This window comes from Schistocerca piceifrons, chromosome 1, assembly GCF_021461385.2.
Source record: "Schistocerca piceifrons isolate TAMUIC-IGC-003096 chromosome 1, iqSchPice1.1, whole genome shotgun sequence".
In the NCBI taxonomy this organism is placed as follows: domain Eukaryota; kingdom Metazoa; phylum Arthropoda; class Insecta; order Orthoptera; family Acrididae; genus Schistocerca; species Schistocerca piceifrons.
In genome coordinates this window covers 926,076,767-926,092,379 of record NC_060138.1, presented here as the reverse complement: position 1 = coordinate 926,092,379, position 15,613 = coordinate 926,076,767, and positions in this window count along the sequence as shown.

The window sequence follows — 15,613 nt, the reverse complement described above, 5'->3', positions numbered from 1 at the left end:
AATACATTCCACAATTTCGAAATTTGAAATACAACATGTCTGAAAAACGCAGCCCTTTCTTGTTGTTTACTTGCTGAGCTCAGCAGCACGTTATCATCAGGTGTCTCTTTATACCAAGTGAGGGATACCCATAAAAAATTTCTGCTGTTTCAGTTCCTGCAAAGAATGTTAATAACAGTGAGGAGGGAAAGCAAGAAGGTTTTCTGCATTTGATTTAAATCGTAATGGCATGACATATTTTAGTCACTGATATTAACTTGTTTATTTTCGAGCCATAGATAAAAAATCGGTTGTCTCCTGTGGCGAAGTGTCATAATCATATAAATGATGTGTTATTAAGAGGGAAATATTGAGAACACTTTTTGTCGCTTTTGATAATTTTAAATCATTTACATACATGTTTTTAACTATGCCTTTTCTGATAGTGTGTTGTTCTGATTTCTGTTTGCTCTGCAATTGATTCGTTTCTTGTGCTACGTAGATCAACTGAAGAACAGGAGACTACTACCAGCGAAAGCAAAAAAAGCGACGTACGGAATACTGGCATCCTGTACCCCTGGTTAACTACGAATGTCGTTTTCTGCTCCTCTGCTGACCATGTAGGTCACCTGAAGTACAGGATACTACTTTTACGTTCGTCGCTGTTTTCGCCTTCGCTAGCACTGATATCCTATTCTTAAGCTGACGTATATTCAACAGGTTTAGTATCCTAGTATTCTATTCTTCAGCTGATACTAGTCTTAGAGAAGGTGAAAAAACCGACGTACGTAAAATCTGTATATATCAATTGAGGTATTCCACGCCAATGTTAGGCATTGACCTATATACGTCAACTGAAGAACAGGATACTAGCCTTTTCGACCGTGAAGAACGTGATATACTTAACATTATGTTCGAAATATGGATGTACGTGTAAGTCCACGATCTGTTTTCTCTGTCTAAAATCGTTCGTTTGTCAACATCTGTCTACGCTTTTAAATCTTTGCAATGCATCATCTGTGGTAACTTATCACACCATCGGTCAAAGCCGACGAGTTGTATCCCATTCTTTAGTAGTCTCTCTGATAATATGAGACACACTTTATTCATAAAAAAACATTCACTATAGACCGCAGAAGATTTTCATTGAATACTCTCACTAAAAATAGCTGAGCACTGCAGGCAGCCGGCCGGGATGGCCGAGAGGTTCTAGGTGCTACAGTCTGGTACCGCGCGACCGCTACGGTCGCAGGTTCGAATCCTGCCTCGGACATGGATGTGTATGATGTCCTTAGGTTAGTTAGGTTTAAGTAGTTCTAAGTTCTAGGGGACTGTTGACCTTATAAGTTAAGCCCCATAGTGCTCAGAGCCATTTGAACCACTGCAGGCAGTTCGATTACTATATCGACATTTTTTCGGAATCCAAATCTTTTTCCTCGCATCTCACGCCAATGTGAAAACTGGGTAACATGTTACATTCCTTATAATTTCCTGCATTGAATTACAATCTCCTCTAAATCCTTATTATGACAAAACTGCGTATCTCTCGATGCAGAACGTTGGAACTGCAACACTAGCATTCTCTGGAGTAGGGTGTAGACAGCTGCTGTGACACCCCAATAAAATATACTTGACACTGACTTCATGGCAAAAAAATGAGCTTTAGAGATGTAGTCATTTCGCGAACTGACTGAATGTAGGCATGAAATCGCACTTAAGTTTGAGCGCACAGCTCACCATACGTCTACATCCACATTTGTACTCTGCAAGCCACCTTACGGTGTATGGTGGATTTACATTTTGTGTAACATTTTCACTTCTGCATTTCCTGTTCCAGTCGCGAAACGTGAGCGAGAAGAACAAATGTTGGTAAAATATCGCGTAAGTTAGAGTGTCTCTACTTTTATCTTCATGGACTTTTCGACATATGTTAGTGGGAAGTATCTCATTCTTCTAGATAAAGCTCTGCAAATTTTAACAGTAACCCACCCCCTGAGGCACAAAGCGTATTTTGCAGCGTCTGCGACTGAAACTGGACAACCATTTTCGCGGTTACTAAATGAAACTGTGACGAAACGGGCTGTCCTCCTTTGGATCTCCTCTATCAGTATGTTCTGGTACAGGTGTGAAACTCAAGAGCAACGTTCAAGTATCGATCGGCCAATGGTTTTGTAAGCTACTTCCTTCCTGGATGGCCGTCACCTCCTGAGAATTCTCCCATTGAATCTCTCTGGCATCTGTCTTTCCTACAAATAATTTTATGTGGTCCTTCCATTTGAAATCGCTCCGAAAGCGTACTCCCAGAAAGTTAGTGAACCTTACTGCTTTTAGTGTTTGTTCGGAAATTGTGTAATCGTACAACAACTGGTCTTTTCTGCCAAGGCTATGTTTATGATGAGGGTCGATTGCCCCATCCTTAAACCAAACATCGACCTACTGCAGGTTTTCCTACTTTTCACTGCTGTTTTCTACCGTTGAGACTTAATTGTATAAAATAAATTCGAGAGCAACCGCGAGAAACCACTAAGAAATAACTCATATATAGAGTGAACAGTAATGGTCCTATAACACTTTCTTGGGGTACGTCCAAAGTTACTTTTATATCTGAAGCTTCTTCACCGTCAAGAAAGACGTGCTGTATTCTGTTTGCTGCCATCTCTTTAACCTAATCACACATTTGCTCTGGTATTCTGTACGCTCGTATTTTGTTCATTAGACGAAAGGGAGGATCTGTATCGAACGCCTTCCGGAAGTCAAAGAATACTGCAAAACATGGGCGACAGTGTATACTGTATTCTAGGTCTTGTGGTCACCCATTGCTACTCGTCATTCCCACTTCAGTCCATAATCAATAACGTTGTTAAAAATAGACTGTTCAAATCGATGAGACAGTTTGATAACGCTCGCAGAACTTGAAGCAGACTATGTACAGCTCTGTTATAGTACCTTATTTTTTCTGATCGGACCGTAAACTCTTTAGTCTAGAACGAAATCCTTTGCTAGGAATGAAATAGTCCATAATTCTCATTTTCGGTGCAACTCCAGGTGTAGTGAACTGCGTTCGGGTTTTAATGGGAGACAACATTTTGGGCAATGAAATACGGTAGCAGAGTGATGGGACAGATAATAATCGTCCATGTTTGGACCGAAGGAACACAACGTTATTAGCATTAATTAATGTAGAGAAGCCGCGGAGAACTTGAATTCTTTTTGTATAAAGAGTATCTGAAACGTTATGCTTCCGAATACCACGCCACTGTGTTCGCTAGCAGTAATGTGACTGCAATGTGTTTACTACACGGCACATCGCGTCAACGTTTGTGCGATCGGACTGTACCGTACGGAACAATCATAATGCAATGAACAGCCAGAGAAACTAGTACACCTGCAGAATTTCGTGTAGGGCCCCCGTGAATACGCAGAAGTGCCGCAACACGATGTGCCCTGGACTCGACTAATATCTGACGTAGTGCGGGAGGTAATTGACACCATGAATCCTGCAGGGCTGTCCATAAATCAATACGAGTGCGAGGGGGTGGAGACTCTTCTGAACGGCACTTTCGAAGGCCTCCCAGATATGCTCAATAATGTTCATGTCTGGAGAGTTTGGTGGCCAGCGAAAGTTTTTAAACTTAGAAGACTGTTTCTGGAGCCACTCTGTAGAAAATCTGGACGTGTGAGGTGTCGCATTGTCCTGCTGGAATTGCCCTAATCCGTTGGAATGCACAATGGACATGAATAGATGCACGAGATCAGACTGGATGCTTACGTACGGGTCACCTGTCAGAGTCGTATCTAGACTTATCAGGGGTCCTGTATCATTCCAACTGCACACGCCCCACACCAGTCCAGAGCTTCCACCAGCTTCAACAATCCCCTGCTGACATGCAGGGTCCATGGATTCATGAGGTTGTCCCCGTACCCGTACACGTCCATCCACTCGATACAATTTCAAACGAGACTCGTCCGACCAGGCAACATGTTTCCAGTCATCAACAATCCAATGTCGGTGTCGACGGGGCCAGGCGAGGCGTAAAGCTTTGTGTCGTTCACTCGTCTATGGTATGGTACACGAGTGGGCCTTCGGCTCCGAAAGCCCGTATCGATGATGTTTCGTTGTGTGGTTCGCACGCTGACACTTTTTGATGGCCCAGAATTGAAATCTGCAGCAATTTGCGGAAGGGTTGCACTTCTGTCAGGTTGAACGATTCTCTTGAGTCGTCGTTGGCTCCGTTCTTGCAGGATCTTTTTCCAGCCGCAGCGATGTCTGGGCTTTGATGTTTTACCGGATTCATGATATCCACAGTACACTAGTGAAATGACCGCACTCGTGAAATGGTCATACTCGTGAAATGGTCCTCCGAGAAAATCCCCACTTCATCGCTACCTCGGAGATGCTGTGTCCCATCGCTTGTGCACCGGCTATAACATCACATTCGAACTCACTTATATGTTTCCAGAATGAGATTTTCACTCTGCAGCGGAGTGTGCGCTGATATGAAACTTCCTGGCAGATTAAAACTGTGTGCACGACCGAGACTCGAACTCGGGACCTTTGCCTTTCGCGGGCCATCGTATCATCAGTTACCGATCTAGCAACTGTGCCAGACACTTGTCTTATACAGGCGTTGTCGACCGCAGCTCCGTATTCTGCCTTTTTACATACCTCTGTATGTGAATACGCATGCCTATAGCAGTCTCTTTGGCGGTTCATTGTATATGTTTGCCCCCATTCTGTTTCATTTAACTACGAAATCGAAACGCTCAAGTTTTGTTGAGGTCAGCCTACCATCCTGGGTGAATTATTCACATGCCACTCGAAAGGGCAGTGTTTAAGACCAAATAAAGCTATGATGTCATGAATACAATAATACATTCTGATGACCGTTTCAGACATAAAAGATCATTGTATATTCGTCGCTGAAATTAATTTTTTCCAAATGGTGCTCCAAATGGACCAAGTGCCCATATTAAAATTTTCTTATTTTTCGTTTTTGTTTATATGGAAAGGGAGGGGGGGGGGGTTATGTAAGAAGGAAGATGATATTGATTCAAATTTCGAACAGCGCATACGTGTTTATGGAACTTCTAAATAGATTCTGACGACTGTAAAAACTATTATCAAATTAATATTGACGAATTTATTTTACTAATATAATTGGAACAATTACCTTTATCAGTCATGTCACAAAGGCTATAATGAGAATGATTCTAAGGGTGAAAAGAAAATTGAAGAAAATAGTGCGAGTGACCAGATCGGGTTCCGAGAAGGTAAAGGACCAAGAGATACTTTACGCTGTCCGAGTAGAGAAAGAATGATGGAAATGAGCAAGGAGGCGTATATTTGTTTTATCGACTGGGAGAAGGCTTCCGACAGAATCAACTGGTGTATACTCCTGAGAATTTTAGATGAAGTATAGAAGGTTAATAAAGGAAATGTACATAAAGCAGAAAGTGACAGTAGGAAATGAGGAGACGGAAGATTTAATACAAGGACGGTCACTGTCACCAAAGCTGTTCAACATATTTGCAAAGTAACTGATAGGTACGGCCGTAGAGGATGCAGAAGGAATTGTAATTGGAAGAAAAAGTTTAAAGACTATAAATTACGTGAATGATCAAGCAGTGCTAGTGAAATCAAGAGAGGAGCTACAGATGTTGAAGAGTGCTGCAAGGCGGAGCTGGAAAGTACTGGAAGAAGAGGCAAGGAATGTGGAACGCAGTTAAATATAGGAAGGACGAAGGTGATGAGAATAATCAAGAAGGAAGCTCCAGTTAACAATTACCTAGATGGGAAAAATGAGGAAAAAAGTAAAACCCTTTCTATACCTGTGAAAATTAATGACAAGGAATTGAAGCTGCACAGAAGAAGTAAGGAGAAGGATATCTATGGGAAACAGACCATTTGAAATTGCGAAGTTGTTAGTAATTGTAGAAGAATTGCAATGGAGTGGAGGAAAATATTTGGTTCAGACAGCTCTGAGCACTATGGGACTTAACAGCTGAGGTCATCAGTCCTCTAGAACTTAGAACTACTTAAACCTAACAAACCTAAGGACATCACACACACCCATGCCCGAGGCAGGATTCGAACCTGTGACCGTAGCGGTCGCACGGTTCCAGACTGTAGCGCCTAGAACCGGTCGACCACCCCGGCCGGCCAGGAAAATATTTGCTAAATGTCATGTCTGATGTGTACTGTCATACCGCAGCGAAACACGGACAGTTAGAAAAATAGATGTTTAGAAAGTTCTGGAATGTCGCTATGGAGAAGAATGCTTAAGGTGAAGTGGAATGACAGTCTTAGGGATGAAGAAGAAATGGAGAAAGCAGGAGAAGAAAGAAGATTATTGGAAGCTACTAGAAAGAGGTAAATGCTTTGGATGGGACATGTACTGCCTACGAACTGTCTGTGAGAAAGAACTGTGTAGGTAAAAGCGGGAGGAATGACAAGAAGAGAATTGGAATGACATTACGAGAGGGTGAAGATACAAACAGATGAAGGAAGTTGAACAGAATAGGAGACAATGGAGAAGCGCCAGCTGAAATTGTCGTAAGACAGATACATCAAAGAAGCGCAACTAATTGGAGTCTTTTTCAACAGGCATGACACCGACCGAAGATCAAATAATGGCGATCACGAGGGCCGCAGCTGAGGTGCTGGTTTCCGTCTGTAGCAGGTCACAGCGACGCTGGTCGCCACCGGCAGATAACCGGCCTGTCAGCGGCTCTCGGGCGGACGGCGCAGACCTGTTGCGCGCGACGCTGAGCAGGTCGTCCCCGGCCCGGGCGCGGCCGCTTCCGCAGCGGCTGCTTTCGTCCCTCAGCGCTCTGAGGCCTGGCCGCCGCTGGGCCCCGCCCCCGCCCCCACGCTGCGCCACGCACTCCGCCTCTCGCCAGCCTCCGGAAACAAGTGACGACCCTGCGCCGCGTTTACTGCGGTTACAAACAACTGTCGAGCCTACAGAGTGGGGTGGACTGGGGTGATGGGGGATTACGAACGCTGGCAGCCGTGTGAAGGCTAACACGTGTTTGCGACCGGTCGTGATCATCACTACTAAAATTACCCGATGTGTTGTTGATAGAAGAACTGATACTGACACTTATATTTTTGCAACCATAGACCAATATCCTCAACATGGATTTGCTGCAGAATCCTTGAGCATATTCTGTTAGAATCTAGCCGGCCGATGTGGCCGAGCGGTTCTAGGCGCTTCAGTCTGGAACCGCGCTACCGCTACGGTCGCAGGTTCGAATCCTGCCTCGGGCATGGATGTGTGTGATGTCCTTAGGTTAGTTAGGTTTAATTAGTTCTAAGTTCTAGGGGACTGATGACCTCCAGTTTTAAGTCCCATAGTGGTCAGAGCCATTTGAACCATTTTGTTAGAATCTATACAAATAAATGGCAGTTGTCATACGTATGAAAGATCATGACTTTAGAATGGCCTGACCTTTGTCGTGTTCGTTGATGGCAGGAAAATCTATGAAAGAAAATATTTTGAAAATCGGACGGAGAAAGTGAAAATGAACATCACCTACCACATGTATGAAATATCATTAATTAAGAACGGCTCGACAGATTTATTGCTTTTTGTCTTTGTTGTGTTCGTAAGGTTTGCGTGGAAGTCATTTTTTTGGAAAATCCATCGGAAACGTCGGAAATTAAAAATCAACTGTGGAAGATTATCGCTTCAGAACGGCTCAAAAAATTTGTATTTGTGGTTTCTTTGCGTTCGTAATTATGGATGGTTATGATATTTTTGGTATGAAAAAAATTCAAAAAATTGCTTTTGACAGTTCTACTATCACTTGCTTTCATAACAAAAAGCCAGTCATATATATAACATATGTGCAATATATGAGGGGAAACAGTGTTAACGAAAAATCTCGAAAAGGTCTTGACCGATTTACTACTAATTTTTACACGATACTCAGGCGGAAACGGACATAGAGAAGGGGGAGAAGGATCTGGACAGAGACAAGGGGGAGGAAGTTATGTACTGGGCGATGGGCGGAGGAGGAGATGCACAGTGCGAGAGATGGGCAGAGAAAAAAGGGACGAGGAATCTGAGGTGTATATGCAATTCCCTTAAGTATTTAGCAATTGCAGAGCATTGCTTGGTCCTCTAGTATAATATATTTTCTTGAGCTGAAAAGGCTTCTGTTCCCAAATCAGCACGGATTCAGAAAGAATCACTTGTGTGAAACTCAGGTTCCTCTTTTTTCATACGATATCCAGCAAACCATCGATGACAGGCAACAAGCAGATTCCATACTCCTAGATTTACGGGAAGTCTTTGACGCGGTGTCCCAATGTACACTATTAACAAAAGTCCGAACATACGGTTTAAATGGCTCTGAGCACTACGTAACTTAACATCTGAGGTCATCAGTCCCCTAGAACTTAGAACTACTTAAACCAAACTAACCTAAGGACATTACACACATCCATGCCTCAGGCAGGATTCGAACCAGCGACTGTAGTGGTCGCGAGGTTCCAGACTGAAGCGCCTAGAACCCACACAGGCCGGCCCGAACATACGGAACAGGTTCGCATATACGTGAGTGGCTCCAAGACTCCTAAAGTAACAGAACTCAGTACATTTTCCTCGACGGCGAAAGTTCATCAGAGACAAGGGTATCGTCAAGAGTGCCCTGGGGAAAACTGATAGGGCCCTCTTATTTTCTATATACATAAATAATCTGACATTCTGACACACAGAGTGGCCAGCAATCAGTGGCTGTTTGTTGATGTAGAAAAATATAAGTTAATGCGGATGAGCAGCAAAAACAATCCTGTAATGATCGAATACAGTAGTGTGCTACTTGAAACAGTCATACCGATTAGATATCTGTGTGTGACGTTGCAAGGCGATATGAAATGGAATGAGCACGTAAGGGCTGTAGTAGGGAAGGCGAATGGTCGACTTCGGTTTATTGGGAGAATTTCAGAAATTTATGGTTCATCTGTGAAGGACATCGCGTACAGAACACTAGTGCTACCCACTCTTAAATACTGTTCGAGCGTCTGAGCTCCCCAACAGCCCCAAGAGCTCGGATTGAAGGAAGACACTGAAGCAGTTCAGAGGCGAGTTGCTAGATTTGTCATCGGTACGTTCAACCAACACGCGAGGATTATGGAGACGATTCGTGGACTCAGATGGGAATATCTGAAGGAAAGACGACGTTGTTTTAGCGAAACACTATTGATAAAATTTAGAGAATCGACATCTGAATTTGACTACAGAACGAATTTACTCCCGCCAACGTACATTCCGTGTAAGGACTACGAAGATAAGGTAAGAGATATTAGCGTCCTTGAGGAGAAATATAGACAACCATTTTTCTCTGGCACTGTTTGCGAGTGGAGCAGGAAAGGAAATTACTAATAGTGGTACAAGGTACCCTCCACCATACCCCATACGGTGGCTTGCGGTGTACATATGTAGCTGCAGATATCTATCATGAGGAGTGGACGCCGCACTAATCATTCACCCAGCTAGCCGTCTACCTGAAGTATCTGAGTACAGGGAACCCCTTAAAATTAATATTCTAGTACGAAATTGTTGAGGCTTTCGTGGACACTTGTTGACATATTTCCTATTGTCTTACGTCGCGGAATCTTCGGCTGACGTTTGTTTAACAATTTTCCTGACGTTTCGCTAGCACGAGTGGCTGGCATTCACAAATACTGATGCTGCACTGTCGTGGCGGACTGGAGTCGAGCCCGGTAGGACGACGATGACATGTTTCGTCGTCTGAAGCCACTCTGAGGAACAGTTCTGTATCTCTAGAACATCAAAACTCTCCACGTCGAGATTATGCATCAAGGAAAAGATCAACAGCTAAATTTTCTATAAGAATCAGTCAACTGAAAACTAGGCTGATGGAAAAAATTAAGTAAACTGTTTATTATTTCGAAAGTATTCGGCGTAACTGTTAAGTCATTTATCCTAGTGTGAGACAAGACGGTCAACGCCTTCATGGAAAATGTTGGTGGTTGCATGCAGAACTACGATTGTACCCAGGCATACAATTCCTCGTCCCAAGAAACTCGAAGGTCTCAAATGTCTCTCTTCAGGGTTTCAAAATTAGAGAATATGGTTGGGAACAGATCGGAAATGTATGGAGGATGTGAGCGGGCCCACATTTTTTCAAGATTGTTTCGATTACTCTGCAGAAGTTTCGCTAGGAAGCCCCGACACATCCTCCATACGTTCATGGTCCAGCTTCAAGCTAATTCCATATTTTTGGAGGACACGTCCTCCATACAGTCCCGACCTCTCCTCATGCTAATTCCGAATTTTTGGAGTCCTGAAGAAAGACGTTCGCTGTCGTCGTTTTGCTTCGGCTGAAGAGGTGGACGGCTGGGTACCACCAAGGTTCTAAAGGCAACCACAAACATTTTGCCATGACAGCACTGACAGTCTGGTCTCGCAGTGACATAAATATATTAAGCAGTTATGAAGATTTGTACAGAAATAATAAACAGGTTACTTTTTTTCCATCTGTCCCTTATATAAGCGCCGGCTACAAGAAATGATTAGATACTGGGCCACTGCGAGTATCGGAAACCAACACACACGGATCGATACATGCACAAACCTTTAAATCATCAGCTGAATGATAAAAGAGGTATGATTAATACGATCTTAATGCACACCAAATGAAATTCGAGCAGCAACACCTCGAACGGGAGAAATGAAATGGTTGATATGGCTCTGAGCACTATGCGACTTAACTTCTGAGGTCATCAGTCGCCTAGAACTGAGAACTACTTAAACCTAACTAACTTAAGGACATCACACACATCCATGCCCGAGGCAGGATTCGAACCTGCGACCGTAGCGGTTACGCGGTTCCAGACTGAAGCGCCTAGAACCGCTCGGCCACGCCGGCCGGCCGAACGGGAGATGCAACACATAGGACGCGCTCAGAGAAACAATAGCTATTCCACCATATATATAAGAAGAAGTATTACGAAATCTAACACCAAGCGAAGTGACACCTCCGAAGAGGATATATTGGGTACGGGCTGTCCACCTTACATCGCTAGGGTGACGGACAGAATCGGCTACACGTTAGGCAAACGCAGCCATGTTTTGCGAGCCGTTTCTCTTGAGATATCACAAACTTCTATGAGAGCGTTTTTTTTCTGAAGGAATACTTGGATCGTCCTGAGAAATACGTTTCAGCGCGACACTCCAATGCGGAAAGCCGAACTCCACGTCTCCTCTCTCACGTGCTGAGAAGCACCGAAACAAATTTTCAGTTCTCGTCCTTGGTAATACTGCGCGAAAATGTACCCTCCAGGATTCCCACTGCGAAGCAAAATTTTGCCGCTGGCACAATGTCGACATTCCAACAGTGAAGTGCTGTAGGAGTGTCTCCTTTGTTCTGGCCGTGCTATTGACACAGGCGTGAAGGGGTTCTCCATTGCCAAGGTCGATCACGCGCGGCTCGAAAGCGTTTGGTCACGGCTTTTTGTGCCGGCGACAACCTGTTGTCTGCCGCGTATTAGCAACATCAGAGAAAGAGAAGAGAATATAGACACGTTGGCAGTTGCCAACACCGGAGAGAAACGGCAGCTGTTGTAGCAGAGTCAAGACCTGTCAACTGGACTACAGAACGAGGACGGCATTAATTCTGGGACATTTCTATCATTCCCGAACCTGTCACTTCTTTTGAGAATGTGTAGGTGGACGAAGTAAGAGACATTCAAAATAGTTCCAGAATGAATCTTCCGTACTGCAGTGGAGGGTAGGCAATGTGGACACTTCTTGACTTTCCGCTCTGTGTACCATAACGGTTATCGAAATTAGAAAATCATTTTTTGTGGGGAACTGCGATACACGTACTAAGAGGTGTGTGTATCTGACACACGCAACACGCATGTTGTTAAACTAATACCACACATTCGCTCTCCAGATTTTGAATAAGGTGCAGCCATAGCGACAGAAAGTACACACGCCTACAGAAGGAAACATTTAAAATCCACATGAGCGAGCCACTCTTCAAGTACTGATTCTGGAAAGAAAGATTAATGTCAAAGACGAAACAAAAGAACAAAAGCAAGAAAAGGAAGAAGATAATGAGAAAAATAAAATATCGCTTGACCCTCACACAGAGGGCTAATAAAGACTGAAGTTGACTTTTTCACCGAAGTTTGGTCTAGCGGTTCTAGGCGCTCAGTGCGGAACCGCGGGACTGCTCCGGTCGCAGGTTCGAATCCTGCCTCGGGCATGGATGTGTGTGCTGTCCTTAGGTTAGTTAGGTTTAATTAGTTCTAAGTTCTAGGCGACTGATGACCTCAGAAGTTAAGTCGCATAGTGCTCAGAGCCATTTGAACCATTTTTTTTCACCGAAGTTTATTACTCCATTTCAGTGTTAGCATGATCTATCTCAAAGTACTCTCCGCTTGAATGAAATTTTCACTCTACAGCGGAGTGTGCGCTTATACGAAACTCCTAGAAAGATTGAAACTATGCGCTGAGTGAAAATTTCATTCCAGAAACATCCCTCAGACTGTGGTTAAGCCATGTCTTCGCAATAACCTTTCTTCCAAGAGTTCTAGTCTTGCAGGGAATCGCAGGAGAGCTACTGTGATGTTTGAAATGTAGGAAACGAGGTACTGGCCGAAGTAAAGCTATGAGGAGTGGTCGTGAGTCGTGTTTGGGTTGCTCAGTTGGTAGAGCACTTGTACGCGAAAGGCAAAGGTACAGAGTTCTAGGCTCGGTCCGGCACACAGTTTCAATTTTATTCCCCTCCTGCTTGAATGCACTTCTTATAGCGTCTCAGCCAGTCCTCGAACACAACATGCAGGCCATTCTTTGTCAGGTTCTTGAGAACAGCCTCACTTTTCTAGAAGTCTGCTGCAGAGAGCTTCGAATGCCCCAAAACTGTCCCTTTAGTGAGGGGAATAATAGAACCACAGGGTGCAAGATCGGGAGTATAATACACATGCGCTAGACAGGAAATGTTGAACTGAGCCAGAAATTGCATTGCTTGATTTGCGACGTGAGGGCGCGCACGGTTCAAATGGCTCTGAGCACTATGGGACTTAACTTCTGAGGTCATCAGTCCCCTAGAACTACTTAAACCTTACTAACCAAAGGACATCACACACATCCATGCCCGAGGCAAGATCCGAACCTGCGACCGTAGCGGTCGCGTGGTCCGGACTGAAGGGTCTAGAACCGCTCGGCCACAGCGGCCGGCCCGCGCACTGTAATTATGAATTCACATCCCAGTCCGAGAAAGTTCTGGTCGTTTTCGTGCAATGTGCTTCCTCAGTTTAGCCAGTACTGAAGTATATTTTGCTATTTAATAGTAGTGTGAGGGGGATGACGGGGAACTCTATGCTGGTAAATCATTCCATGACAGTCAAAAAATCTGATCACCATCACTTGCCCTGCAGGCGGAACAATTTTTTCCTGTTTTGGTGTTGGAGAATTTTGAATTGTTCATACTGTGCTCGGTCGTTTTTTTCAGGATCATAGTGATCTAGTCATGATTCGTCACCGGTAATAATTGAATCCAGAAACGCATCCCCTTCATTAGCAAAAAGAGCCAGCACTTCATGGCTTGTCTCTTATTCGCACAGCCGTTTGTTCATGCATAATCATAAAGACACAGTCATATGAAGTTCTCAGCCCTTCACTGGGGTTGTATATCGTTATCAGACGATCCTCACGGAGTCACAGCAGAAACCGAATCTGCATGCCCACCTCACTTAACACTGTCAAGACGGCCTTCTTTGAAGACTGGCTGCTGGTGGCTGCTCTGTAATAGTGTGGGGCATGTGAAGTTTGAGTGATATGGCACCCCTGATACGCCTAGCTACGACTGCATGTGAAGTCTGAGTGATATGGCACCCTTGATACGCCTAGCTACGACTACGGCAGCTGTATCCTGTCTGATCACTTGCGTACATAAATGTCCATTTTGCATTCCGAAGGACTTCGGCAATTCCAGCAGGACAGTGCGACATCCCACACGTGCAGAAATTGCTACAGAATGGCTCCAGGAACACCCTTCTGAATTTGAAGACTTCCGCTAGTCACCAAACTCCCAAGGTATAACATTATTGAGCATATCTGGGATGCTTTGCAACATGCTGTTCGGAAGAGATCTCCACCCCCTTGTACTCTTACGGCTTTATGGACAGCCCTGCAGGGTTAATGGTGTCAATTCTCTCCAGCAAAAAATGGCTCTGAGCACTATGGGACTTAACATCTATGGTCATCAGTCCCCTAGAACTTAGAACTACTTAAACCTAACTAACCTAAGGACATCACACAACACCCAGTCATCACGAGGCGGAGAAAGTCCCTGACCCCGTCGGGAATCGAACCCGGGAACCCGGGCGTGGGAAGCGAGAACGCTACCGCACGACCACGAGCTGCGGACTCTCTCCAGCACTACAGTACTTCAAACATTAGTCGAGTCCATGCCACGTCGTATTGCGGCACTTCTGCGTGCTCGCGGGGGCCCTACACTATATAAGGCAGCTGTACCAGTTTCTTTGGCTCTTCAGTGAATGATATATGTTTTTCTTTACTAGAAATGAAGGAGGTCTCGACTATTCTCCTGGACGGACAGCACGTTCGACAGAAAGCGTTTTTTTTTCTTTTGTTTAGTTTTTGGGCTGTCATCCATTCTTCCCTGCAATCAGAATCTTCGTCAATGTGTAAAAATGGTTTTTAAGGAATCTGGGAAATATGTGGCAGCTTTCCAATAAGTTGCCGAGAATTAACTCACTGGTGGTCTTTTTGATCGTCTTCTAAGACCTTTATAGATGTTACTGTTGATGTCTCAAGTCGAGGAAAACACTAAAAAACGAACAGTCATGAAACATACAATCACATAGTGTGTCTCAGTGGAGTAAATGCTCGAATACGAGTACAAAAGTGCGGAGTTTGACTACCTGTTGTTCGTAGGCGTTTTTACGTAATTTATCGTCTCTCACCACTGGCAACGCTTTGTTAATGCGAATAAGGCCAAGGCACACCTAGTTTGCAATTCACGCTGAACTGTATGTCAGCTGTAACTGACTGGTTAAATCAGTTCGAAAGCTGGGTGAAGGCAATGGCATTCCACCTCCAATAGTAAAGCGTCCTTCTCGTTCATGACAATTTTACTTACGGACATACTGATGTTTTCATTTCTTTTTGTGCGCCCTGTCGCTGGAGACGAGAGTTCCACGTATTAAGAACGGCCCTTAGGACTGCAAAGCGGAATGTTTAGCTGCATGCGCTTGTGTCTGAGTGCGTGGAACGCTCGGCGCCGGCTAGACCTCCGGTAAGGTGGAAGGTGCGAGGTGCGAGGCTGCTAAATTAGAGCGTGTCGGCGGAGTCGTTGACCGGCAGCGACAGCAACAGCACAGCACGTGTGGCCGTGTTTGCGCAGCGCGTGCGTGCGCGGAAAACACCAGGCGACCTACCTTGTCTGCTAAACACACACATATGATACAAGGCACACATGTCGTCCTGGTTTCTCGATCGTCTTGTGTTATGAGACGGAGTCCTCTAGGTCAGCTGTCAATGCAGCACCGAAGAACAAGTGCTACGGCCATCAGAGCGATCAAATGTAAACCTCGAAAGCTAGGATATTTATTTCATTTTCAGTCATAACA